This window comes from Canis lupus, chromosome 1 (assembly GCF_003254725.2).
Source record: "Canis lupus dingo isolate Sandy chromosome 1, ASM325472v2, whole genome shotgun sequence".
NCBI classification, from domain to species: Eukaryota; Metazoa; Chordata; class Mammalia; order Carnivora; family Canidae; genus Canis; species Canis lupus.
Window position 1 is genome coordinate 86,197,053 of NC_064243.1, and position 26,844 is coordinate 86,223,896.

Here is a 26,844-nt window from a genome sequence, read left to right on the forward strand (position 1 = left end):
TCTGTCTTTTTTTTTTTAAAGATTTATTTATTTATTCATGAGAGAACCAGAGAGAAAGGCAGAGACATAGGCAGAGGGAGAAGCAGGGTCCCTGTGGGGAGCCCAAGTGGAACTCAATCCCAGGACCCCAGAATCACGACCTGAGCCAAAGGCAGATGCTCAACTGCTGAGCCACCCAGGTGCCCCTCTCCAAAGATCTCTTAACTGTACCTCCGAATATATGCATTTGTGGTTGCAAATTCAATTTAGACTTTGACTTCTTGACTGTATTCAGGGGCAAATAATCCAGTTTCTCATTAGAATGAGCTGCCAGACAATGTTGTATTTACCGGGCAGCAAAGAGTACTGCCCCTGGTCAACAGATGTAATAATTGGGCACTCTCATTAGTGGTATCTGGAGTTTACAGGAAAGAAAACACCACACGAGAAAGAACATTTCTAATTGTGGCCCCAAAGGCTTTCACATCGCTGGGTCTTCATTTCTTCACCCAGGAGGACTGGCAAGCTTTTTGCAAGAGGAAATAATAAGACCAACCAGGCCAAACAGTTTCTGCATGTGTTTTTAAAGAGAAAAAGAATATCCGTTTTCACCACATTTTTTTCTGATGAAAGGCAAATTTTCTTCCCTACCCTTCCCCTCACAGCTGCTGTGTAATTCTGCAGCCTGAAGTACTTCCACTCTAATACAAATTTTCATCTTATCTCTCAGCAGCAACTAACAGCAGACCCTAGGCATGTGTGAATAGCCTGGCACACGCTCTTCCTTCAATTTTAACTGTCCAGACCTACAGGCTAGCTAGAGGACAAAAAAGCCAGGGGCTCTTTATTTGTGGCTGATTGGCTTGGGAAATGGATTTGTCACAGAAATCCTCTCTGAAAGGAAGTGACCCAAGTTTTTTGGCTTTTATGTATTTATTTTATGCTGCTAAGGATTGGGTTTGACTCTAAGTTTTTAAAGAAAGGGCCTTTCTAGTTCATGGATTCAGTCATTTATTCCTTTGTTACCATGTATGGAACATCTGCTATGTGCCAACCACTGTACCACTACAGAGATACTGAGAACAGTTAAGACTTGGCTTTAGAACTTTCTAGTAGGAGAATGAGATAAGCAAGCAACTTTCCCCATTATTTTGAGGTACAAGGGGTATTTATGTCTACCTGGGTAAGCTCCAGAGACCAGGAAAAATGTAGTCTGACTCTTTGAAGATCTGGGAAGCTGAGGGAGGCATACAGGACAGCAGCAACAATAAATGCAACATCATAGGAACTCTGCGGTCTTTGGAAAACTGTAGGGAATTTGGATTGGGTTTGGGTTGAGACAGGTGGTGTTGGCAGTTGAACATGGAGATCCAGGAGAGGCCACACAGTGACAGACTTAATACAGAAACATGAAGAGAATCTGTGGGATTTCTTAAGGGTCTGGCTCTGGGTGTGTGTTATCTCTATACCACACACTTTATCTTTATAGTGGGATAATGGTTGTGCTTACTTCACAGGATTGTTGTAACTGTAAAGTGAGGTGACATGTGTCAAGCTCTTATCTTAGCCTGATTACTGGCAATTTTTTGTTTTTCATAAATCGTAGTAATTACAGTGACAGCAGTGAGAGTAGTTGTTCTTATTGGCTATGCCCATTATAATATTTCTGCAGTCCTTGCCATTTGGGTCTTTGAACAACTATGGGGAATCTGAAAAAGAACCCCAGTGAGTCTATTATCATCCGCCTGGGGATGGAATGGTAAGATGCCGATTGGAGGAAGCGAGAGAATTCTTGGTTCCCGGAGCTGAGAATGAACAAAATCTGGATCAAGCCAGTGAAGATGAAGATGCAGATCTGATAACAAATAGGTCTCCAACTGTCTGCCCTCAACTTTACTGAACTTGACACTGCTCCAATGGTGCTCTCTAGTGGCCCAGAGGAAAAGAACATTTCCTATCAATAGGAGCAGGACTGAATACAGTGGTCCCTGCTTACCCGAGGTTTTGCTTTCTTCCCTTTCAGTTACCGAAGGGTAACTGTGCCCAGAAGTGGACCATCCTCCTGACAAAATACATCATTCACCTCATCTGATCTTATCACGTACGCATTTTTATCGTCTCACATCATCACAGGAAGGGTGAGTACAGGATAGTAAGATATTTTGAGGGAGACCACATTCACATAACTTTCATTACAGCATATTGTTATAATCGTCCTAGTTGTTATTGTCAATCTCTTACCATGCTTACTTTATAAATTAAATTTTATCGCAAGTATGTGTGTATAGGACAAAATGGTATATATGGGGTTGAGTACTTTGCACGGTTTCAGGCATCTCCTAGGAGTCTTGGAACATGTCTTGTATAGATAAGGGAGAGGGACTACTATAAATTACATATAGACCATGGAATATTATGCAGCCATTTAAGAAGAATTAGCTAGAGCAATCCTAGTCAACTTGGAAGAATTTTCATGAGGGTTTGAGGGAGAAAAGCTGGATGCAGAAAAGCATAGTTGATGTGAACTCCCTCTTGTAAAACAATGACCAAAAAGCTTGTCTCTGTAATATTAGATGTGTATGGATAAATATATATATAGGATTAAATAGAATTATGTGAGCATAAATAATACAGGAAAGGGTAAAGACTAGATTGTAAAAGTGAATTCTCGTGGGGTGGGAGTAAGAGCTCATGGGAATAGAGGGAAGATTGAGAGATTGCAAAAGTCAAACAAACAAAGATCCACATTTATACATTCATTTAACATTATGTTTAAATACATATATTCATAAATAAGAGTTAATTTGCAAGTGAAATAGCCCAGATGATGGAATTTGTGAAAAAAAATTTTCCAGAAAAGTGAAATAATATGGAAGATAATTTACTCATCTATTTATAACTTCTTATTTGGTTACTTTTTTTCTTTTTTGCAAAAGCCTAAAATGGCTAGTGTTTTAAATCATGGTGTTATAGAAGTTCAGTGTGTATGGTAAGATCTGTTGAGCTATTTCTAAACCCCTCCTGCGAGTTTGTTTTCTGAAATCCTCCGTTTTGCTTTCTTACCACAAAAGTGTGAAAAAGTCTTAAGCCTGACTCTGACACTGCGTTTTCTTCCATTTAACAGCCTTTACATGTGATAAAACTGTTTGTGGTTGTTTGCTTGTCTTATAGTGACTTATTTTTTACTTTTATGTGATTGGCAATAAAAGTCTATTTGAAGATGCCATCGAAATATATACAGCGATGTAGTATAGTGGAGAGATACCAGACTTAGATCTCAACTCCAACACTCACTATGTATATGAGCCTAGGCAAGCTATTATATTTCTGCTCTTTAGCTGTTTTATTTGCAAAACAGGGACAAAAATAGGACATAGCCCATACGTTTGTTTTGAGGATTGAATGAAATAATTAAGGTAAAGTGTTTAGCAATCACCTCGGGACATGGTGTTCATTTATTCATTCATTTATTTGTTTGTTCATTCAGAACTACTTCCTGAGTGCCTCTATGTGCCAGGTTCTGTGCTGGGTGCTGGGAATAGGAAGCAACAGATCTATGTAGCATAAACATTAGCCAACCAGACAGACAAATCTAATGGCCACACAGTGAGTCGTTGAAAACTGTGATACAGGCTGAGAAAAAACAGCACAGGGAACAGTGAGACTACCTGAGCTGGCCAGGGAGTCAGGGATGGCTTTTCTGAGTAAGCAATGTTTAGGTTGAGAAATTAAGGATGAATAAATAATCATTAGTTGCATGAGTTGAAATTGTGCATGCAGAACATTCTAGGCAAAAGGAAGAGCCTGTACTATGCCTGTGGCTATGGGGAGAAGGAGCCACTTTAAGAATGGCGTTTCAATAAATGTCTGTTACCAGTTACTTAACCAAGCCCACTCCTCATTTTCTCATGATACCTATGTTAGTCAAGATGAAATAATACTCACTTTGTAGTGTTGTATGGATTAAGTAAGAAAATGGATTTGAAGCGTGCTACTTAATACATGGTAGATATACCATTAACACCCTCCCTTCCAAAATCTAGCCTTTGGCACTGAGATGTTCAGTGTAAATTAATTATTATTAGCTATCAATGTAAATTAATGATTTTACACACACGTGTGCACCTCCTCCCCCCACACACTAGCTGTCTTGCAGACATCTTGCGCTATTGGCCGGAGACCTGGTTTTGCTTGTAAAAGGTAAAGTTTTAACCCAATGAAATCTGTGTCTTCCATTTTTGACCCTTTGTTTTAGAGTTCTTGTGTTATTAGTTTCCCTAGCCAAAGCCCCAGAGGTTGGCTGATATAGGAAAAAAGAAAAAAAAAAAAAAAAAAGGAAAAGAGAAAAGTGATATGACCACTACCAAATTCTCCAGACCTCAGGCAATGATCCTTTCTATTCTGAGTATTGACGAGGCTCTCATTTCAATTCACTACAATTTCATGTGTGCCAACTATGTATTAGGCATTATATTAGTTTCTGGGTAATAAAACATTATTAAAACGGAATCCTTATTCAGAAGAGGAGAGATTCATATAATAACAATTAGTTATTTTTAGTATTCAACTTTTTTGGAGGGCAGTAAACCAGCCTTGGATGCTCAGTTGGAAGCGGTGCAGCCTAAAGAAATCTCCTATCCTGCCAAAAACTCTTTTAGTGCATTTTCCCTCTGATGCTGCTTTCTGCTCTGCTCCAGTGGTTTTAGGGCTCGCACTGTAAAATCTCCACCATTTTAGCCCTAAGAGAACCAAACACTCTGAACATCTAATCTTCCTGAGTGCTTCTGTATTTTCTTTATTCATTTCTACTCTCAGGTCTTGAATGAATGCTTCTTTTTTGGTCACATGCATAGCCCCAGCTAAAATGGATTCTCAAAAGTGAAGTGTTAAGCTTCTCATTCTCTATTGTATAGGAAAACATGGTGAAAAGGGGTTGGGATTAGGAATCGAGTAAGCAAATTTGTAATACCTTCCCAGTCTAGCCTGGTCCACGAAGACTAATAATTAAATTTCAAAACAACAATGACAACAAAAACATTTTTCTGTAAAACAAAATGCAATGACTCCTTTCCCTCTTCCCAAAGAGGAGAATCAGTCTCACCAGTTACTGCAAATATCTTGATGCACACTTATCCTTTAATTGAGGATTTGGCAAACCAGTTTCCAGGTTAAATCCAGTCCATCGCTCATTTTGTTGTAAATACTTTTTGTTGTTGTTGTTGTTGTTGTTTTAGAAAATTTTATTTCTGAGTAATCCCTATACCTAATGTGAGGCTCAAAACTTAGAACCCTAAGATCAAGAGTCATGTACCCCACGGACTGAGCCAGCTAAGTGCCCCTGTTGTAAATAAAGTTTTATTGGAACATAGCCATACTCATTTGTTTATGGATTGTCTGTGGCTGCTTTTTTGCCCCAAAGGCAGAATTGAGCGATTGCTAGAGATTAGAGTATGACTAATGAAGTCTTAAATATTCACTGAAAATACTCACTAAAACTGGACCCTTTATCAGTAAAAGTTTGCTGATCCCTATCCTAGCTAGCTGTAACCCTGTCTTGGTATCCCATAACCAAATTTATGTTAATCACCATGAATGCACCATATGTAGAATAATAGGGGAAAGGGATTTTTCTTAAAAAGAAAAGAATAGTTAGTATATTTGAGCAAAGAAGAAACTATGAGTATATGTATGCCATGATCATCATGTCTACAACACATGTTAACCGTTTTCTTTTCTCACTCCCCAATCTACATTCCTTTAACCTTCGGTGAGCATGTAACCTGTACTTCTATTTCCCATGGGTCTGAGCCTTAGTGGTCCTGTCTTTATGAGGTTGCTATAGTTGCTCACTATTACTACTGAATATGGCAGTACTAGGAGAGGATCCAGAGGAATCATTTCAGACATGATTCTGAGAAGCTTCTCTGCTCACATTGTGGAGTAGCAATCGCTTTTCCTTTTGACTATTAGAATCTGTCACCTCAACCGACAAAATTTTCCCCCAGCCCTTTCACTCACACATTCAGTGGACTGAGGAGCTCAGAATAATCAGGTAGGATTCTTACTTTCTAGGTCAATTATTTTGTCAGCTAAAGTTGTTCTTTCACCCTTAGGTACTAAGATCTCTAAATAAGCTGAGCCCAAAGACAACCAGAATGGAAAACAAAAATTGTGTCAGGAGTTATTAGGGGTAACAATGAGAAGTGCCATTCCAAATCTTACTCCCTGGTCCCTGTTATGGGCTGAACTGTGACCTCCTCAAAAGTTTGTATGTTGAGTCACAATCCCCCATATCTGAGATTGTGACCATATTTAGAAATGGGATCTTTACAGAGGAAATCAAGTTAAAATGAGGTCATTAAGTTGGGTCCAAATTGACTGGTATCCTTATATAAAAGAGGAAATTTGGACACAGATACATGTAGAAAAATGAAATGAGGACACAGGGAAAAGAAGGGCATCTACAAGTCAATGAGAGAAATCTGGAACAGATCTTTTCCTCATGGGTCTTTTTTTTTTTTTTTAAGACTTTATATTTTATTCATTTATTCATGAGAGACAGAGAGAGAGAGAGAGGGAGAGAGAGAGGGTCAGAGACACAGGCAGAGGGAAAAGCAGGCTCCATGCAAGGAGCCCGATGTGGGACTCAATCCTGGGACTCCAGGATCACACCCTGGGCCAAAGGCAGGCACCAAACCGCTGAGCTACCCAGGGATCCCCCCGCCTCATGGGTCTTAATAGGAACCTGAACCTTGATCTCAGACTTCCAGCCTCCAGGATGTGAGAAAATAAATTTTGGTCATTTAAGCCACCTGGTCTGTGGTACTTTATGACGTCAGTGTAAGAAGATGAATATGATCCTGGGCCTGTATATTTTGGCTATGGGAGAAACAACACAATATATTATTTACTTATTTAGAGCAAACTATAGAAGAACAACCCAAACTCCCACCTAATGTTATGACTCTTCAACTGGCAGTTCCATGTTCAGTCGAGTCAACTGCTTTTGAGTGATGGAGAACACCATAAGGTCAGTGACTCCTGTAAGTGGTACTTATTGTTTTATTGGGCTGATCTCCCAGAGGTGTGGTGCAAGCAGTTGGTTTTTGTGGCTGGAAGTTTTAACAATCAGCAATGCTATTAGACCAGATAAAGCTTGATGCCATTATACCAACTTTATTCCTGCCACTATTGTTACTTGATAGATGAGACCATTGAGAAGAGTCTGGATAAAGATGTCAGTTGACATAGAATAAGTCATGTTGTCTACATGATTACTGTTAAATGGTGCTAAGGAGGCCACTTTGGATAGGTATTATTATTATTTTTAGAGGTTTTATTTATTTATTCATGAGAGACACAGAGAGAGGCAGAGACATAGGCAGAGGGAGAAGCAGGCTCCATACAAGAGCCTGATGCAGGACTTGATCCTAGAACTCCAGGATCATGACTTGAGCCAAAGGCAGATGCTCAACTGCTTGAGCCACCTAGGCATCCCTGGATAGGTATTAAATACAAATGTATTAATACTTGGTTTATTCTGAAAAGATCACACATATACTTCTTTCCAGATATCTTGTCATAAATCCAAGTCCATGACTATTTAGACAACCAATTGCCTCTACCTTCTGTGAATATCTGTGTCTTCAGTCATTTCTCCTCTATACATTTTCTTCCCATCTTTCTTTAAGGCCACTCCTAACTAAGGCTGTATTTATGCAGTAATCCATTTATAGCTGATGCCAGGATGCTGAACAAGACCATCTGTAAGTCCAGTTGATATTGTTTTCCCACTTTAATCAACTTCTAAAAGGTGACTTCCCACCAGTTCATAAATGTGGCAGTACAACAGGAATATATATATTAGACATATTAGGAATAGGTATATAAAATTAGGGATTTATATTAGGAATGTGTTTATATTAGGAATATGTATATAAAAATACACGCTCATGCAACTTATTTGTGCTTTCAGGACCTACTGGAGCCTGATAATAAATATAAAACCTCACTGAGGTCCTGCTGGGCACACTCAAGTTTATGGCTTGGTGGGTCAGTAGCCTCAGTTTATCACATGTATCTCAGATCTCATTACTTTGTGTCCCATTGTCCACCTTCTCAGGGCCAAGGACCAAGTCAGAAACTATTTATTAGAAGGAAAATAGTGATCTGCTAAATAGTTTGTGGTTATTTTCTAAATTCCAGATTGCTTACATTGTGATCATCCTTTTTAGACTTGCCACCGTTGTCACATTACACCCTGATGTGTGACAGATATTTTAAACACCTCTTAGTTTGTTGGTTCATAAGGGCCAGTTGGCAGGATTATTTGCCCTGCAACTAGTTGGCTGAGAGCCTCTCTTGCTATGTGCCCCTTTATTCAAAGCTGGCAACTTTGCTGATTACTCAATGAGGGAGTAGGAGCAACAAACCAAAACGGAGTATGTGTTACCACTAATTGTCTCAAAACATTAGTCCCTCCAGAACTTCCCTGAGAAGGCAGATATCTGAGTATTCATGAAATTTATCTCTGACCATCTACATGCATGTGTCTCAAAATGGCATCTAGTATACCTGCTCCCCTCTGTCTACAAGTTTCTGTCATCATCCTGTCATTCAAGTAGTGGGCCAGCATGATGTCCTATGGAATGGTGAGACAAAGTCCCTGCAGAATAAATAATGGCACAGAACCAGAGGTTAGATAGAGCCCTGTGGGAAAAGAATGTAGGCAATCTGTGACCCCACTAGGTGAAAACAAACTGCTTTGGGGGTTTCATAATGGAATAGAAAGAAAGCATTTTTCAGATAAATAGTTGCAGATTTCATGCCAAATGCTGGGTTGACTTGCTCCAGTAAATTGTCTCAAATGGGAACAGCAGCAGCCATTGGAATTAACATCTGATTAAGTTTATGATAAGACACCTGTTATTCACCAAGAAACAGCTGTGCTCCACAGAAGTTAAACAGCTAAGTTAAACGGAGATAAAATGGTATTACCATCTTGTTTGCAGAATCTCTCGTATATGTGGTATTTTTAAAGCTATTATTTTGGAAGTTGTCTTAGCTCAGGCTGCTGTAATATAATACCATAGACTAGATGGCTTAAACAATGGACAATTTTTTCTTATAGTTCTGAGGGCTGGGATGTCTAGGATCAAGATGTTGACAGATTTTGTTCATAGGGAAGACCCTCTTCCTGGCTTGCAGATAGATGGTGGCCATCTTGCTGTGTACTCATATGACCTCTTTGTTGTTCATGTTCACGGGAGGAAAGAGATCAAGTGCTTTGTGTCTTTTCATCTTCTTCTAATGGCACTAAATTTTGTGATGAGGACACCATCCTTATGGGCCCCACCTCCAACTACCTCATATTGGAGGTTTGGGCTTCAACATATGAATTTTGGGGGTACACAAACATTCAGTTCGTAACAGAAGTCTTTACTCAATGGTCATGAAGCCATTGGGGGGATGGTTTATGTTAATTTCCAGAAGAAATGAAGATCCAATCAGAAACTCAGGGTTCGTAGAAATGACCAGAGAGGATTTAAAGATCCTCTGAACCCACTGTATTTGGTACAAAAGTAGTTTATTAGCTGATTCACATAGGCTCCTACTGTGGCAGGTAGATGGCAGTGGTGTTCAGGGCCCCAGAGATCAGTATTAGCTCCACTGAATCTTCAAGGGTTAATAATATGTCCCTTTCCCCTGATAAATAGCCACAGTGAAGGTTCCTTTGAGGGACATTCTTTAAGAGGACCTCTTGATTCAAGGGGTTCTGGGGCTGCAAACTGACTCAAGTCTGAAACTGATTCACAGAACATAACTATCCATTACCAGATGAAGAGTTTTCAGTTATACAGATCATGAAAGTGAGTATGCTACCAGTCTTCATCTAAGGGACTTCAAGATTTATAAGTCACTATAGAGATTTTTATAGGTCAAATCATTCTCATTACCACTTATGTCTTCTGTCATCACAGTAATTACTCTCACTTTGCCTTCTTTATTTTTAATTTTTTTTTATTGGAGTTCAACTTGCCAACATATAGCATAACACCCAGTTGCTCATCCTGCCAAGTGCCCCCCTCAGTGCCCGTCACCCAGTCACCCCAACCCCCCGCCCACCTCCCTTTCCACTACCCCTTGTTTGTTTCCCAGAGTTAGGAGTCTCTCATGTTCTGTCTCCCTCACTGATATTTTCACTCATTTTCTCTCCTTTTCCCTTTATTCCCTTTCACTATTTTTTATATTCCTCAAATGAATGAGACCATATAATGTTTGTCCTTCTCCAATTGACTTACTTCACTCAGCATAATACCCTCCAGTTCCATCCATGTCGAAGCAAATGGTGGGTATTCGTCGTTTCTAATGGCTGAGTAATATTCCATTGTATGCATAGACCACAGCTTCTTTATCCATTCATCTTTCGATGGACACCAAGACTCCTTCCACAGTTTGGCTATTGTGGGCATTGCTGCTAGAAACATTGGGGTGCAGGTGTTCTGGCGTTTCACTGCATCTGTATCTTTGGGGTAAATCCCCAGCAGTGTAATTGCTGGGTTGTAGGGCAGGTCTATTTTTAACTCTTTGAGGAACCTCTACACAGTTTTCCAGAGTGGCTGCACCAGTTCACATTCCCACCAACAGGGCAAGAGGGTTCCCCTTTCTCCACATCCTCTCCAACATTTGCTGTTTCCTTCTTGTTAATTTTCCCCATTCTCACTGGTGTGAGGTGGTATCTCACTGTGGTTTTGATTTGTATTTCCCTGATGACAAGTGATGCGGAGCATTTTCTCATGTGCTTTTTGGCCATGTCTAGGTCTTCCTCTGTGAAATTTCTGTTCATGTCTTTTGCCCATTTCATGATTGGATTGTTTGTTTCTTTGCTCTTGCATTTAATAAGGTCTTTATAGATCTTGGATACTAGCCCTTCATCTGATGTCATTTGCAAATATCGTCTCCCGTTCTGTAGGTTGTCTTTTAGTTTTGTTGACTGTTTCTTTTGCTGTGCAGAAGATTTTTATCTTGATGAAGTCCCAATAATTCAGTTTTGCTTTTATTTCCCTTGTCTTCATAGATGTATCTTGCAAGAAGTTGCTGTGGCAAAGTTCAAAAAGGGTGTTGCCTGTGGTCTCCTCTAGGATTTTGATGGATTCTTGTCTCACATTTAGATCTTTCATCCATTTTGAGTTTATCTTTGTGTCTGGTGTAAGAGAGTGGTCTAGTTTCATTCTTCTGCACGTGACTGTCCAATTTTCCCAGCACCATTTATTGAAGAGACTGTCCTTTTTCCGGTGAATAGTCTTTCCTGCTTTGTTGAATGTTAGCTGCCCATAGAGTTGAGGGCCCATTTCTGGATTCTCTATTCTGTTCCATTGATCTATGTGTCTATTTTTGTGCCAGTACCAAACTGTCTTGATGATCACAGCTTTGTAGTACAACCTGAAATCTGGCATTGTGATGCCCCCAGCTATGGTTTTCTTTGGTAATATTCCCCTGGCTATTCGGGGTCTTTTCTGATTCCACACAAATCTTAAGATGATTTGTTCCAACTCTCTGAAGAAAGTCCATGGGATTTTGATAGGGATTGCATTGAATGTGTAAATTGCCCTGGGTAGCATTGACATTTTCACAATATTAATTCTTCCAATCCATGAGCATGGAATATTTTTCCATCTCTTCGTGTCTTCTGCAATTTCTTTCAGAAGTGTTCTGTAGTTTTTAGAGTCTAGATCCTTTATCTCTTTAGTTAGGTTTATTCCTTGGTATCTTATGCTTTTGGGTAGAATTGTAAATGGGATTGACTCCTTAATTTCTCTTTCTTCAGTCTCATTGTGAGTGTGTAGAAATGCCACTGATTTCTGGGCATTGATTTTGTATCCTGCCATACTGCCGAATTGCTGTATGAGTTCTAACAATCTTGGGGTGGAGTCTTTTGGATTTTCTTTCTTTCTTTTTTTTTTTTAAAGATTTAATTTATTTATTCATGAGAATACACAGAGAGGAGAGAGAGGAGAGAGACAGAGACACAGGCAGAGGGAGAAGCAGGCTCCATGCAGGGAGCCCGACATGGGACTTGATCCTGGGTCTCCAGGCCCTGGGCTGGGATCAGGCCCTGGGCTGCAGGCGGTGCTAAATCGCTGAGCCACCAGGGCTGCCCTCTTTTGGGTTTTCTATGTACAGTATCACATCATCTGCAAAGAGGGAGAGTCTGACTTCTTCTTTGCTAATTTGAATGCCTTTTATTTCTTTTTGTTGCCTGATTGCTGAGGCCAGGACTTGTAGTACTATGTTGAATAGCAATGGTGAGAGTGGACATCCCTGTCGTGTTCCTGATCTTAGGGGAAAGGCTCCCAGCATTTCCCCATTGAGGATGATACTTGCTGTGGGCTTTTTGTAGATGCCTTTTAAAATACTGAGGAGTGTTCCCTCTATTCCTACACTCTGAAGAGTTTTGATCAGGAATGGATACTGTATTTTGTCAAATGCTTTCTCTGCATCTATTGAGAGGACCATATGGTTCTTGTTTTTTCTCTTGTTGATATGATTTCTTTACGAGTGTTGAACCAGCCTTGCATCCCAGGGATAAATCCCACTTGGTCATGGTGAATAATCTTCTTAATGTGTTGTTGGATCCTATCGGCTAGTGTCTTGTTGAGAATTTTTGCATCTGTGTTCATCAGGGAGATTGGTCTGTAATTCTCCTTTTTGGTGGGGTCTTTGTCTGATTTTGGAATTAAGGTGATGCTGGCCTCCTAGAATGAGTTTGGAAGTATTCCATCCCTTTCTATCTTTCAGAACAGCTTTAGTAGAATAAGTATTGTATCTTCCTTAAACGTTTGATAGAATTCCCCTGGGAAGCCATCTGGCCTTGGACTTTTGTGTCTTGGGAGGTTTTTGATGACTGCTTCAATTTCCTCCCTGGTTATTGGCCTGTTCAGGTTTTCTATTTATTCCTGTTTCAGTTTTGGTAGTTTGTGGTTTTCCAGAAATGTATCCATTTCTTCTAGATTGCCTAATTTATTGGCATACAGCTGCTCATAATATGTTTTTATATAAAGCTCTAGAACAAGGTTGGAATTGAACCTATGTTGTATTTTAACAACCCATAGGATTAGACCCTACAGGTTCGCTTTGGCTGTATCTGCACAGCAGCAGCAAGAGATAATGTCCGCATTAGTGAAGTCATGGCTCTCTCTCTGTGATTTTAGCCAAGAATTTAAAATCTCAAATTTAATATTTTCTTTATTAAAGCTCTCCAGCACAGTTGAAATAGCTAGCTCATATCCCACATAACCATTGCATGCCCCATACTGGTCAGAATAGCTTTTCACAGCCATGACTTGGGTCACCAAAGCCCACTAGTAGCCCCTTGCCTTCAAGACAACCATAGTGACAAGTTGACACTGTATTTCATGGAAATCCATTAGACATTAAGTGCCTCTACCTTTAATGCTAACCAGCATTAACCGACTTTATGCCTAACCAGAATAGATAATTGTTACAGATTAAGCCCCTACCCCCATTCATATGTTGAAGCCCTAATCCTAGTGCGGATGGTGTTTGGAGGTGGAATCTTTGGTATGAATTAGGTTTAGATGGGTCATGAAGGTGGAGTCCCCATGATGTGATTAGTGTTTTTATAAGAAGAGGAAGAGAGACCAGAGCTCTCACTCTTTGCCATGTGAGGACACAGTGAGAAGGAAACCGTCTGCAAACCAGGAAGAGGGCCTTTACCTAGGAACCAAATCAAGGTGGCACCTTTATCTTGGACTTTCCAGCTTCTAAAATGGGAGAAAATAAATTTCTGTTGTTTAAACACCCAGTCTTTGATATTTTGTTATGGTAGCCTGAGCAGACTTAAACAATAACTAACGTTAAGTTTCCATTTTCTTAACGGGTCCACTTATGGCAAACATTTCTGGTGCAAATTTCCATATGGGGCCAATATTATTAGTCGCAGATAACAGAATCTACTCTAAGTAGTTTGAACAGAAAGTGATTAATTTTAGAGCATTAAGTAGCATATTAGATTTCCAAGAGGGCCAGGGAGCTAAGTTTAGATAATATACAATCTAACATGGTTTAGAGAAACTCTAAACCACTTTGACATTGTTTTAATGAAATTTTTTCTGTTGCTGTTACTTGCCTTGTGACATCTACGATGTTAGTGGCATGAAAGTAGAACTTTAGCTGTGGTTGGTCCGGGAGATCTAAGTGCTTCTTCTTGTGGGAAGATCTGATCTCCTACCTCTTATTGTGTGGTTATGCGTTACAAGCTCTCAAAGGAACTTTTCAAGAGAATCTGGGTCATGTAGATATATTAGCTTTCTAATACATGAAGGCATATACTAAAAAGATCCTGACATGGGTGTTGACAGAATTGATCCGTAGTATCTACTGCATCCTCCATGGAGTCTAATGAGAAATGCTTGTGAAACATAAACAAAGATTCTTGGTCTGGTCTTTTGTTATCTAGTTCGAATCTTCAAAGAGACCTCTATTTAGGGAATGTAATTTGTGATTATTTGCCGAGTCTCTATTGGGAAACAATCCATTATTCTAACCCCAGTTTAGGGGAGACAAAAAAGTATCATCCTTTTATTTTGATGAGCTGCCCATTAGTACTCTGTTATTGGACCTGGATGGCTCATTTCCTGACTAGAAGGATAAGCCATCTTTTGTGAGGATGCTTTCAGGAAAACTAGCCATAAGGGAAAAAAAACTAGGTTGAAACTTTAGCTCTTTTTTCCTTTTTTTAAATGTTACTTACGATTCAAAGTCCAGCCTGTGTACCTTTCTCAGTTCTCTAAGATCTAGCTGGATAGTTCAGGGCTTTGTTACTGCTTTCACAGCAAGGAGGAAGTCATGGCACAAGTTGACAGCCTGTGTAGCCCACTGTTTCCCTCTGTGGTCCTCCTGGATTTTGTCCTTCCAATGGCATGTCAGTTCCTTTTTAACCATCCTAACAATGAAGTATGTTTAGCAGCGGATGCTGTTTTCTCATAATCTTTCATCTCCTGTGAAAAACCAATTTGTCTTCTCAAATAATAAACTGCAGGGACTCTTGTCCTCCCACATGCCATTTTCTCACATTCTTAGGTCTGAGTGTTGAAAAAGATCTACAATATTTCTACAAAAATATTATTAAGATGCATCTCTCAGAGCTTCGGTGTCTCTACTAGGAGCAGTGTAGTCTTTGGCTAAGGGCAAGAGCTAAGTGGAGCCTGGATGTTTCAATGCCTGAAAGACTTTTCTTTCTTTCTTTTTGGTAGGGAAAAGAAACATATAAAAAAGATACCCACTCAGGATCCTTGTTCAGTCAGTGAGAAAAACTATGGACCATATTTTAATGAGAAATGTATTCTGCTTAGAAGAGAAATGTTTGGACAAAAAACTATGAAGGGAGTGAGAATGGCCAGGCTATTGCTTTGTAAGAAATAGTAATATATTCTTTTCTGAAAGGTAAAGAAATGATCTTTAGAAAGAGGAATCTTAGAGCAGGGGTTTTTGAAGTACATCAGATTTGAATCCAAATCCTAACTATTCTACTTACTGTCTAAGTAAGTTTGGGCAAGTTATTGTCTCTTTGAAACATTTAAGTTTCCACATCAATTTAATGGGTATAAATATTAATAGCTATTAATAGTATGGTGAAGATTAAATGTAATATTGTATGAGGGTACCTGGCTGGCTTAGGCAGTAGAGCGTGTGATTCTTGATCTCAGAGTTATGAGTTTGAGCCCCACACTGGGGGCAGAGTTTACTTAAAATTTTTTTTACAAAATGTAATAATGTATAAAATATTTTAGTGCCTGGATATAGCCAGTAGCTATTATTAATATTGGTGATTTTATAAGCATCTTGAACAATGTAGGGTTGCATAGGAACTTTCAACTGGAAAGCTTCTAGACCACGTGTGTGTGTGAGTGTGTGTATGTGTGTGTGTGTACACACATATATACACAGACTTGTTAAAGGTATACATGATGGGTCTTTTTTTTTTTAAAGATTTTATTTATTTATTCATAGAGACAGAGAGAGAGGCAGAGACACAGGCAGAGGGAGAACAGGGATCATACAGAGAGCCTGATATGGGACTCGATCCAGGGTCGCCAGGATCACACCCTGGGCTGCAGGCGGTGCTAAACTGCTGCTCCACCGGGGCTGCCCTATGATGGGTCTTTTAGTTTTCTTTGTAAATAAAAATAATGAACTCAAGATATTGAGTCTTTAGATGGCAGCTAAAGCTTGTCAACTACACAATATTTTTTCCCCCATTTTCCTAAGAAAGTCATAATGTGCTCTGCTAAAAAACTAGCGTTCTTGCAGTTAGAAGTGGTTATGTGACACAGTTCTGATTAGAAAAAGAAAGCAGAAGTTTGCAGGTGATTTCTGGAAAAATCTTCCTTTCCTAATATTGCTACCCCCTCTTTCTTGTCACTGTCAGTGCTGCTTTTGGAAGGTTGAGATGAGGATAGAGGTAGAGTTTCCATCTCGAGGCAACAAGGAGACCATAGGATAAGGGCCACTCACTGAGGCTGGCAGAGCAGAGAGAAAGAGGGAAGTAACTCGAGACAACTGATGACGCTGAGGAGTTGCTTTCTTGCACCACCTCGATGTGAAATTCTTTGAGGAGACAATAAATTCCTATTTGGTAATCCCTGAAGTGGATCTTCTAATTCTGTGCAGCTGGAATTAATCCCTGACTGGTGATTCTTTCTGTTTTCTGGCAGTGTGCTAATTTGCTTTTCATGAATTATCCAATTTAACCCTAACACTATTCTGTGCTATTCTGTGAAGTACAAATATTTCCTTCATTTAAAAGATTAGGAAAGCTCAGAACTGACTTGTCTATGGTCACAGAGCCAATACGTGGAATAGCCAGGAGTTAACAAACCAAGGCAGTCAGACTTCAGAACCATTATTTATCTACTTATACCTTCATATGGTTCTACTATGGATTTCAGGCTCTCTCAAGAACTACCTAAAATAAAAGAGGGGCACCTGGGTGGCTCAGTGGTTGAGTGTCTGCCTTCAGCTCAGAACATGATCCCGGGGTCCTGGGATGGAGTCCCACGTCGGCTTCCCTGCAAAGAGCCTGCTTCTCCCTCTGCGTATGTTTATGCCTCTATGTCTGTGTCTCTGATGAATAAATAAATATAATTTTTAAAAATATAACATAAAATAAACAAATATAAGTAAAATACTAATGTAAAAAACCCCAAAGTGTTGCTGTATAGGAAAAAATACATTTCAATAGGAGGTAAAAACCAAGGGGCAGTGACCAGTGGGAACAGAACACAGGTGGATGGAACAGATAGTCACTCTAGGAAAGATCCACAAACTTAATGTCTGAGCTTTCTAGTAGCTAGGGAAAGATAGGATATGTTTTTGTGTGATGAGAAGACAAACCCATTGTTAATGGGAAAAAAGCTTTTCCATAGTAAGTTCTACAAGCAATTGCTAGCATAGGTTTTCATGTGGAACATAAATGTGATTAGAGGCCCTGCTAAGACACAGATTCCTGGAAGCTACCCTCAGAGATTCTGATTCAGTGGGTCTGTAGTAGGGCCTGGGAATCTGCATTTATTCCGCACTTCTAGGTATTACTGATTCTGTGGACTACATTTTGAATGGCATAGATACAGGACACAGGTCACAAGCTGATATGCCCAGAGGTACCAACTAAGTAATATAAATGATTGAAGTGAGCCTCATGGAAGACAACAGGGAGGGGTTGCTGCTACAGCCATTTAGGGGTTGAAAGCTTCATTTTAAAGGGGGAGCTGCTTCTTGACACCAGCCAGTTGTTGCTTTGTGGAAATTCAGGCAAACATTGCTAGATTTTCAAACATTTCAAGAGAAATTCAAATGTTTCAAGATATCCCAAATGTTATGACGAGAAATTTATGTGAAATTTCTATTTCTAAAAATACTGTTTGAGGGACGCCTGGATGGCTCAGTGGTTGAGTGTCTGCCTTTGGCTCAGGTCCTGATCCTGGAATCCAGGATAGAGTCCCACATCGGGCTCCTTGTGGGGGGCCTGTTTCTCCCTCTGCCTGTGTCTCTGTCTCTGTCTCTCTCTCTCTCTCTGTGTCTCTCATGAATAAATAAATAAAATCTTTTAAGAATAAAAATACTGTTTGGGCCAAATACATCTCTCTCTCTCTCTCGTAGACTCCATGTCCAGTGTGGAGCCCAACAGAGGACTTGAACTCACAACCTTAAGATCAAGACCTGAGCTGAAATCAAGAGTTGGATGCTTAACTGACTGAGCCACTCAGGTGCCCCTATTGATTTCTTAATAAAAGGACTGTAGGGGGTGAACATATCTTACTGCTTTTATTTTAATTTCTCTATATTTTTGTGAGTTTTGTAAAACATTTTTCTGCATGTTACTAATATAGCCATTCATGATTAAGGAATTCCTTCTGAGATAATGTGTGTTTATGGTTTTACTTATGTCAGTGACTTTCTATCCCTAATGGAGGTTCTTATATGAGGGGTAGGTGGCCAGATTGCAAAAACTTACTCCAGTATCTTAAAGCTGAGGGGTTTGCTTCCATTTCCTTGGAGATCAAGGATTAATGGGAAATATTTATAGGGGGTCCAAGATCTTGCAAATAAAAGTCTTCTAGTTTTTGGTCCAAATTCCATGCAAATACGAGCTAGAAGATTTCACATAATCTTTTATTCAAGGTAATTTTTTTTCTTCCAATAAATGGACAGAAGGGAAATCTCTTCGAAATTTCCAGAGTACTTTTTCTTTGTTGACTGATGACATGCTGAGATACTGTGATAGCATGTTTATTGTTTCTTTGATAATTTCTTCCTTTTTATTTCTTGTTCTCTTTTTCTAGAACTGCTAATATTCACATATTGACCTGTTAGACTGTCCTCTAAATGTTTGCTCTGTAGTTTTTATGTGGATACACATTATAAGATAAAGGAAATTCCTTCTCTTCCCATTTTGCTAACAGCTTTTTTGTTTTAAGTCATAAATGGGTTTTTAATTTTATCAAGTGATATTTTTGCATCTATTAAGATTTTCATGATTTTTCTCTTGTTAATATGAAAGATTTCTTAGATTGATTTTAGCACATTAAATCATCTTTGCGTTCCTGAAATAAACCTTATTTCACTAGGGCATATCATAATTTTTATGTATTGCTGATTTGATTTTCTAAAATTTCTCTTTATAAAGAACTTTAGCCTATGATTTTCTTTCTTTTAATGTATTGTCAGATTGTAGAAGCAAGTTATCCTGGCTTTATCAAAAGAGTTAGAAATGTTTTTTTCCTATTTATTCTCTGGATATAAGGAATATAAATTAAAGTTATTAATTTTTTCCTTAATTATTTGGAGGATCACTGATGAGGCTAGCTGAACCTACAGATTTCTTTGTGGAAATATTCTTTTAAAAATTATTATTATTATTATTATTTTAATTTAAATTTAATTTAGTTAACATATAGTATATTATTAGTTTCAGGAGTAGAGTTTAGTGATTCATCAGTTGCTTATAAGACCCAGTGCTCATTACATCAAATGCCCTTCTTTTTTTTTTAACAGAAATCTTTTTTTAAAAAATTTTAAAATTTATTTATGATAGTCACACAGATAGAGAAAGAGAGAAGAGAGAGGCAGAGACACAGGCAGAGGGAGAAGCAGGCTCCTCCATGCACCGGGAGCCCGACGTGGGTTTCGATCCCGGGTCTCCAGGATCGTGCCCTGGGCCAAAGGCAGGCGCTGAACCACTGCGCCACCCAGGGATCCCTCAAATGCCCTTCTTAATGCTCATCACCCAGTTATCTTATCCCCTACCCACCTTCCTTCCAGCAACCTTCAGTTTGTTCCCTAGAGTTAAGAGTCATTTATGGTTTGCCTCCTTCTCTGTTTTTATCTTGTTTTATTTTTCTTCCCTTTCCCTGTGTTCATCTGTTTTGTTTCTTAGATTCTTCATTTGAGCGAGATCATATAATAATTGTCTTTTTCTGATTGACTTATTTCACTTAGCATAATATTCTCTAGTTCCAAACACATTGTGGCAAATGGCAAGATTTCATTTGTTTGATGGCTGAGTAGTATTCCGTTGTATATATACTCACCACATCTTCTTTATCTAATCATCTGTTGATGGACATCTGGCTCTTTCCATAGTTTGACTACTGTGGAATTGCTGCTAAACACTGGGATGCAGGTGCCCCTTTGAATCACTATTTTTGTGTCCTTTGAATAAATACCTAGTAGTGCAATTGCTGGGTTGTAGGATAGTTCTATTTTTAACTTTTTTTTAAATTTATTTTTTATTTTTTATTTTTAACTTTTTGAGGAACTTCCATACTGTTTTCCAGAGTGGCTGCACCAATTCACATTCCCACCAACAGTTTAAGAAGGTTAGCCTTTCTCTGCATCCCCACCAACACCTGTTGTTTCCTAAGTTGTTAATTTTAGTCTTTCTGCCTGGTGTGAGGTGGTATCTCATTGTGCTTTTCATTCGTATTTCCCTGATGCTGAAGGATGTTGAGCATTTTTTCATGTGCCTGTTAACCATTTTTATGTCTTCGGGGAAATGCCTGTTCATGTCCCAATGGCAGAAGCCCATTTCTTGACTAGATTATTTGGTTTTTAGATGTTGGGTTTGATAAGTTCTTTATAGATCTTAGATATTAGCCCTTTATCTGATATGTCATTTGTGAATATCTTCTCCCATTCTGTAGGTTGTCTTTTAGTTTTGTTGATTGTTTCCTTGCTGCACAAAAGCTTTTTATCCTGATGAAGTCCCAGTAGTTCATATTTACTTTTGTTTCCCTTGCTTTTGGAGATATATCTAGCAAGAAGTTGCTGAAGCTGAGGTCAAAGAGGTAGCTGCCTGTGTATTCCTCTAGGATTTTGATGGATTCCTATCGCATATTTAGGTCTCTAATTCATTGTGAGTTTATTTCTGGGTATGGTATAAGAAAGTGGTCTGGTTTCATTCTTCTGCATGTGGCTGTCCAATTTTCCCAGCATCATTTGTTGAAGAGTCTGTCTTTTTTTTTCCACTGGATATTCTTTCCTGCTTTGTCAAAGATTAGTTGAGGGTTCATTTCTGGGTTCTCTATTCTGTTCCATTGATCTATGTGTCTGTTTTTGTGCCAGTATCATACTGCCTTCGTGATTACAGTTTTGTAATAGAGCTCGAAGTCTGGAATTGTGATGCAACTCGGTTCAGTTTTCTTTTTCAACATTCCTTTGGTTATTCAGGGTCTTTTCTTGGTTCCATACAAATTTTAGGATTTTATGTTCCAGCTCTGTGAAAAATGCTGGTGGTATTTTTAAAAATATTTATTTATTTGACAGATCAAGAGAGGGAGAGAGAGAACACAAATAGTGGGAGTGGCAAAGAGAGAGGGAGAAGCAGACTTCCTGCTGAGCATGGAGCAGAAGGACTTGATTCCAGGACCCTGAGCCAAAGGCAGTCGCTTAACTGACTGAACCACCCAGGCACCCCTGCTGGTGGTATTTTGATAGGGATTGCATTGAATGTGTAGATTGCTCTGGGTAGCATAGGTATTTTAACAATATTTATTTTTCCAATCCATGAGCATGGAATGTTTTTCCATCTCTTCCTGTCTTCCTCAGTTTCTTTCATAGTGTTCTATAGTTAACAGAATCCAGATCTTTTACTTCTTTGGTTAGGTTTATTCCTAGGTATCTTATGGTTTTTGTGCAATTATCAACGGGATCAATTCCTTGATTTCTCGTTCTTCAGTCTCATTGTTAATGTAGAGAAATGCAACTGACTTCTGTGTATTGATTTTATATCCTTCAACTTTGCTGAATTCCTGTATCAGTTCTAGCAATTTCTTGGTAGAGTCTTTTGGGTTTTCTACATAGAACACCATGCTGTCTGCGGAGAGTGAAAATTTGACTTCTTCTTTGCCAATTTGGATGCCTTTTATTTCTTTTTGTTGTCTGATTGCTGAGGCTAGGACTTCTAGTACATGTTGAACAACAGTGATGAGAGCTGGCATTCCTGTTGTGTTCCTGATCTTAGGGGAAAAGCTCTCATTTTTTTTCCCTTTTGAGGATGATATAACTGTGGGTCCTTCATATATGGCCTTTCTGATGGTGAGGTATGTTCCCTCTACCCCTATGTGCTAAAGGGTTTTTTTCAAGAAAAGATGCTGTATTTTGTCAAAAGCTTTTTTTTGTTATCTATTGAGAAGATCATGTGGTTCTTATCCTTTCTTTTATTCTTGTGGTGTATCAGATTGATTTGCAGATGTTGAACCATTTCTGTAGCTTTGGAACAAATCCTTGGTTGTGGTGCATAATCCTTTTAATGTACTGTTGGATCTGATTAGTTGGTATCTTATTGAGAATTTTTTGCATCTGCGTTCATCAGGGATATTGGTCTGTAATTCTTTCTAGTGGGGTCTTTGCCTGGTTTTGGGATGAAGGTAGTGCTGGACTCATAGAATGAGTTTGGCAGTTTTCCTTCCATTTCTTTTTTTTTTTTTTTTTGGAACAGTTTCAGGAGAATAGGTGTTAATTCTTCCTTAAGCACTTGGTAGAATTCCCCTGGGAAGCTGTCTGGCCCTGGAGACCTGTTTGTTGGGAGATTTTTGATTACTGATTCTGTTTCTTTGCTAGTTAGAAGTCTCTTCACATTTTGTATTTCTTCCTGTTTCAGTTTTGATGGTTTATATATTTCTAGGAATTTTTTCCAGATTGCCTAATTTGTTGGCATATAATTGCTCATAGTATTCTCTTATAATTGTCTATATTTCTTTGGTGTTGGTTGTGATCCACTTTCATTCATGATTTTATTTATTTATTTTTTTGATTTTATTTATTTGAGTCCTTTCTCTTTTCTTTTTGATACATCTGGCTAGGAGTTTCTCAATGTTGTTTAATACTCTCAAGGAACTAGCTCCTAGTTTCTGTTGTTCTTTTGATTTTTATATCATTGATTTCTGCTCTAATCTTTATTATCTCTCTTCTCTTGCTGGATTTAGGCTTTATTTGCTGTTTTTTTTTTTTTTTTTCCCCAGAACTTTTAGGTTTAAGGTTAGGTTGTGTATTTGAGACTTTTCTTGATTCTTAAGGAAGACCTGTATTGCTATATACTTTTCTCTGGACTACCTTTGCTTCATCCCGAAGATTTTGAACTGTCGTGTTTTCATTTTCATTTGCTTCCAAGTTTTAAAAAAAATTCTTCTTTAAGGGACTCCTGGGTGGCTCAGTGGCTGAGCATCTGCCTTTGGCTCAGATTGTGATCTTGGGATCCTGAGATCGAGTGCCACATCGGGCTCCCTGTGAGGAGCCTGCTTCTTCCTCTGCCTGTGTCTCTGCCTCTCTCTGTGTCTTTCATGAATAAATACATACAGTCTTAAAAAAAAATTCTTCTTTAATTTCCTGGTTGACCCATTCATTCTTTAGTAGGATGTTCTCTAACCTCCATGTATTTGTGGTCCTTTCAAAATTTTTTTTTCGAATTTTTTCTTGTGATTGAATTCAAGTTTCATAGTATTGTGATCTGAAAATATGCATGGTATGACCTCATTCTTTTTGTACCAATTGAGTCTTGATTTGTGACCCAGTAAGTGATCTATTCTGGAGGATGCTTCATATGCACTCAAAAAGAATAAATATTCTGAATATCTGAATGAAATGCTCTGACTATATCTGTGAAGTCCGTCTGGTCCAGTGTATCATTCAAAATCCTGTTTCCTTGTTGATCTCCTGCTTAGATGATCTGTCCATTGCTATGAGTGAGGTGTTAAAACCCCTTACTATCAAATTATTATCAGTGAATTTAAGTTTATTATTAATTAATTCATATGTTTGGAGGCTCCCAAGTTAAGGGGCATAAATATTTACAACTTTTAGATCTTTTTGTTGGATAGACCCTTTTATTGTGATATGGTATCCTTCTTCATCTCTTATTACAGACTTTGGTTTAAAATCTAGTTTATCTGGGAGTGTCTGGGTGGCTCAGTGAGTTGAGTGTCTGGCTCTTGGTTTTGGCTCAGGTCGTAATCTCATGGGTTGTGAGACTGAGCACCGCATCAAGCTCTGAGCTCAGTGGGGAGTCTGCTTGAAGATTCTTTCCCTCTGCCCCTTCCTGCACATGCATGCTGGTCACTCTCTCTCTCTCTCTCAAATGACGAAATAAATCTTAAAAAAAATTATTTTGTCTGATATGAGGATGGCTACTCCAGCTTTCTTTTCATGTCCATTAGTGTGATAAATGATTCTCCTTCCCCACTCTTTCAATCTACAGGTGTTTTTGGATCTAAAATTAGTCTCCTTTAGGTAGCATATTTACGGGTCCTGTTTTTTTTTAATCCATTCTGATACCCTATGTCATTTGATTGGCACATTTAGTCTATTTCCATTCAGAGTATTTATTTATTTATTTATTTTTAATAATAAATTTACTTTTTATTGGTGTTCAATTTGCCAACATACAGAATAACGCCCAGTGCTCATCCGTCAAGTGCCCCCCTCAGTGCCCGTCACCCATTCACCCCCACCCCTCGCCCTCCTCCCCTTCCACCACCCCTAGTTCGTTTCCCAGAGTTAGGAGTCTTTATGTTCTGTCTCCCTTTCTGATATTTCCCACACATTTCTTCTCCCTTCCCTTATATTCCCTTTCACTATTATTTATATTCCCCAAATGAATGAGAACATATAATGTTTGTACATTCAGAGTATTTATTGAAAGGTATGAATTTAGTGCCATTGTATTGCCTGTAAAGTCACTGTTTCTCTAGATTGTCTCTGTTCCTTTCTAGTCTTTGTTAATTTTGGTGTCTCTGATCAAAGGGTCTGCTGGGCTGGTTTAGTGTTCACGAATTATTTTATTTTATTTTATTTTATTTATTTTATTTTATTAAAGATTTTATTTATTTATTCATGAGAGACCCAGAGAGAGAGGTGGAGACATGGGCAGAGGGAGAAGCAGGCTCCCTGCAGGGAGCCTGATGTGGGACTTGATCCTGAGACTCTAGGATCATACCCTGAGCCAAAGGCAGACGCTCAACCCCTGAGCCACCCAGGCATCCCAATTCCTTTATTTTTTTGTTTGCTTGGAAACTCTTTATCTCTCCTTCTATTCTAAATGACAGTGTTGCTGGATAAAGTATTCCTGGCTGCATATTTTTCCCATTAGCACGTTGAATATATCATGCCAATCCTTTCTGGCCTGACAGGTCTCTGTGGGCAGGTCTGCTGCCAGTGTCATGTATCTACCTCATAGATTAAGGACTTTCTTGTCCTGAGCTGCTATCAGGATTTTCTCTTTATCTTTGTAATTTGTAAGTTTCACTGTAATATGTCATTTTTGTTGATTTTGTTGATTTTGAGGGGAGTTCTTGGGGCTCTTGGACTTAAATGCTTATTTCCTTCCCTAGATTAGGGAAATTCTCAGCTATGATTTGTTCCAATAAACCTTCTGCCCCCTTTTCACACTCTTCTACTGGAACTCCTATAATATGGATCTATTTCACTTTATGGAATCACTGAGTTCCCTAAGTCTACCTTTGTGACCTAATAGTTTTCTTTCTTCTTCTCAGCTTCATTATTTTCCATAATTTATTCTTTTATACACTAATACAGTCTTCTACCTCATTCATCTCCGTTGTTACGGCCTGCACTTGGAACTGCGTCTTGGTTATAGCATTTTTAATTCTGGCCCGACTAGATTTTAGTTCTTTTATCTCTACAATAAGGAATTCTGTAGTGTCTTCTATGCTTTTTTTCAGGCCCAGATAGTATCCTTATAATCATTGTTTTAAATTCTAGTTCAGACATCTTATATCCGAGTTGATTAAATCCCTGGCTGTAAGTACTACCTCCTGTTCTTTTTTGGGGGGATGAAATTTTCCATCTCATTGTTTTGTCCAGACAAGAAAAGAAGAAAGAAGAAAGAAAGAAAGAAATAAAGAAAGAAAGGAAGGAAGGAAGAAAAGCAACAAAAATAATTATAACAACAACAACTACAAAAAAATTAAAAAACTAGATCCTGGGTGTGTTTTGGTCTGCTTGTTAAAAGAAATTAGATCCCCAAATAAGAAAGCACGGAAAAAAAATAAAACAAAATACAATTAAAGGAAACAAAAAAAAAATAAAAAATATATAAAAATTTAAAAAGAATAAAGAATTGGAAAAATAAAAAAAATAATTTAAAAATAACAAAAAGCTATAGAAGAAAAGTATAAAGGATGCTAGATACTGTTTTCCCCTGGAGGTGAAGCTTTGCAGCCTCTATGATCAGTAAACTTGGTGGGAGGGAGTTCTTCATGCTGGTCTTTTGGAGGAGGGACCTGTTGTGCTGGTTCTCAGGTGGACTTGCCCTGGTGGAAATGCACCTCCAGTGCACAGGATGGCAGGGTTGGGTAAGCAGCTCCAGACTCCACCAGGCAGTGCTGTTTTGCTCCCTGAAGGCTTTCAGGACTCATGGGTGGGATGAATGTGGCCGCACCCTACTCTCTAGCCCTGGAGTTGAAAGTTTGCAACCCCCCCCCCATTGTTCAGTGAGCCCTCACAGAAGAGCAGTCATTCACTCTGGTCTCCCAGGTTTCTGTCAGAACTCTGTGTTCATCCTGCCTGTGCCTGCCATTTTAATCTCCTGCAGGTGACTGAGTTTCAAAACTCCAAATTTTAGGGACTACTGGGGGGGATCTTGCCATGCCTTTTGCTGGACCTGTCCCAGGAAAGCAGTCACATGACCCGGCAGCAGTTCACGGTTTATGGCAATACAGAGCAGAAAGCCTGCCCATAGACTCACTATTCTCCACTGGTCTCCCCACTCTTTTACCTGGAAACTGTGCTGCACTTAGGCGTCACCCATTCTTCTCACAGCCCAGGGGA

General features: G+C 38.9%; 1 long non-coding RNA gene across 1 annotated transcript in view; it reads left to right on the forward strand.

Annotated features, from left to right (window-relative positions):
* The first annotated feature begins 1,891 nt into the window (after positions 1 to 1,891).
* Positions 1,892 to 26,844, forward strand: part of LOC125752206 (uncharacterized) — a 38,082-nt gene continuing 13,129 nt past the window's right edge. Inside the window, exons 1-2 of the long non-coding RNA XR_007401131.1 lie at positions 1,892 to 2,117; positions 18,160 to 18,266. This is a non-coding gene — a long non-coding RNA (uncharacterized LOC125752206). The remainder of the gene's footprint in view (positions 2,118 to 18,159; positions 18,267 to 26,844) is intronic.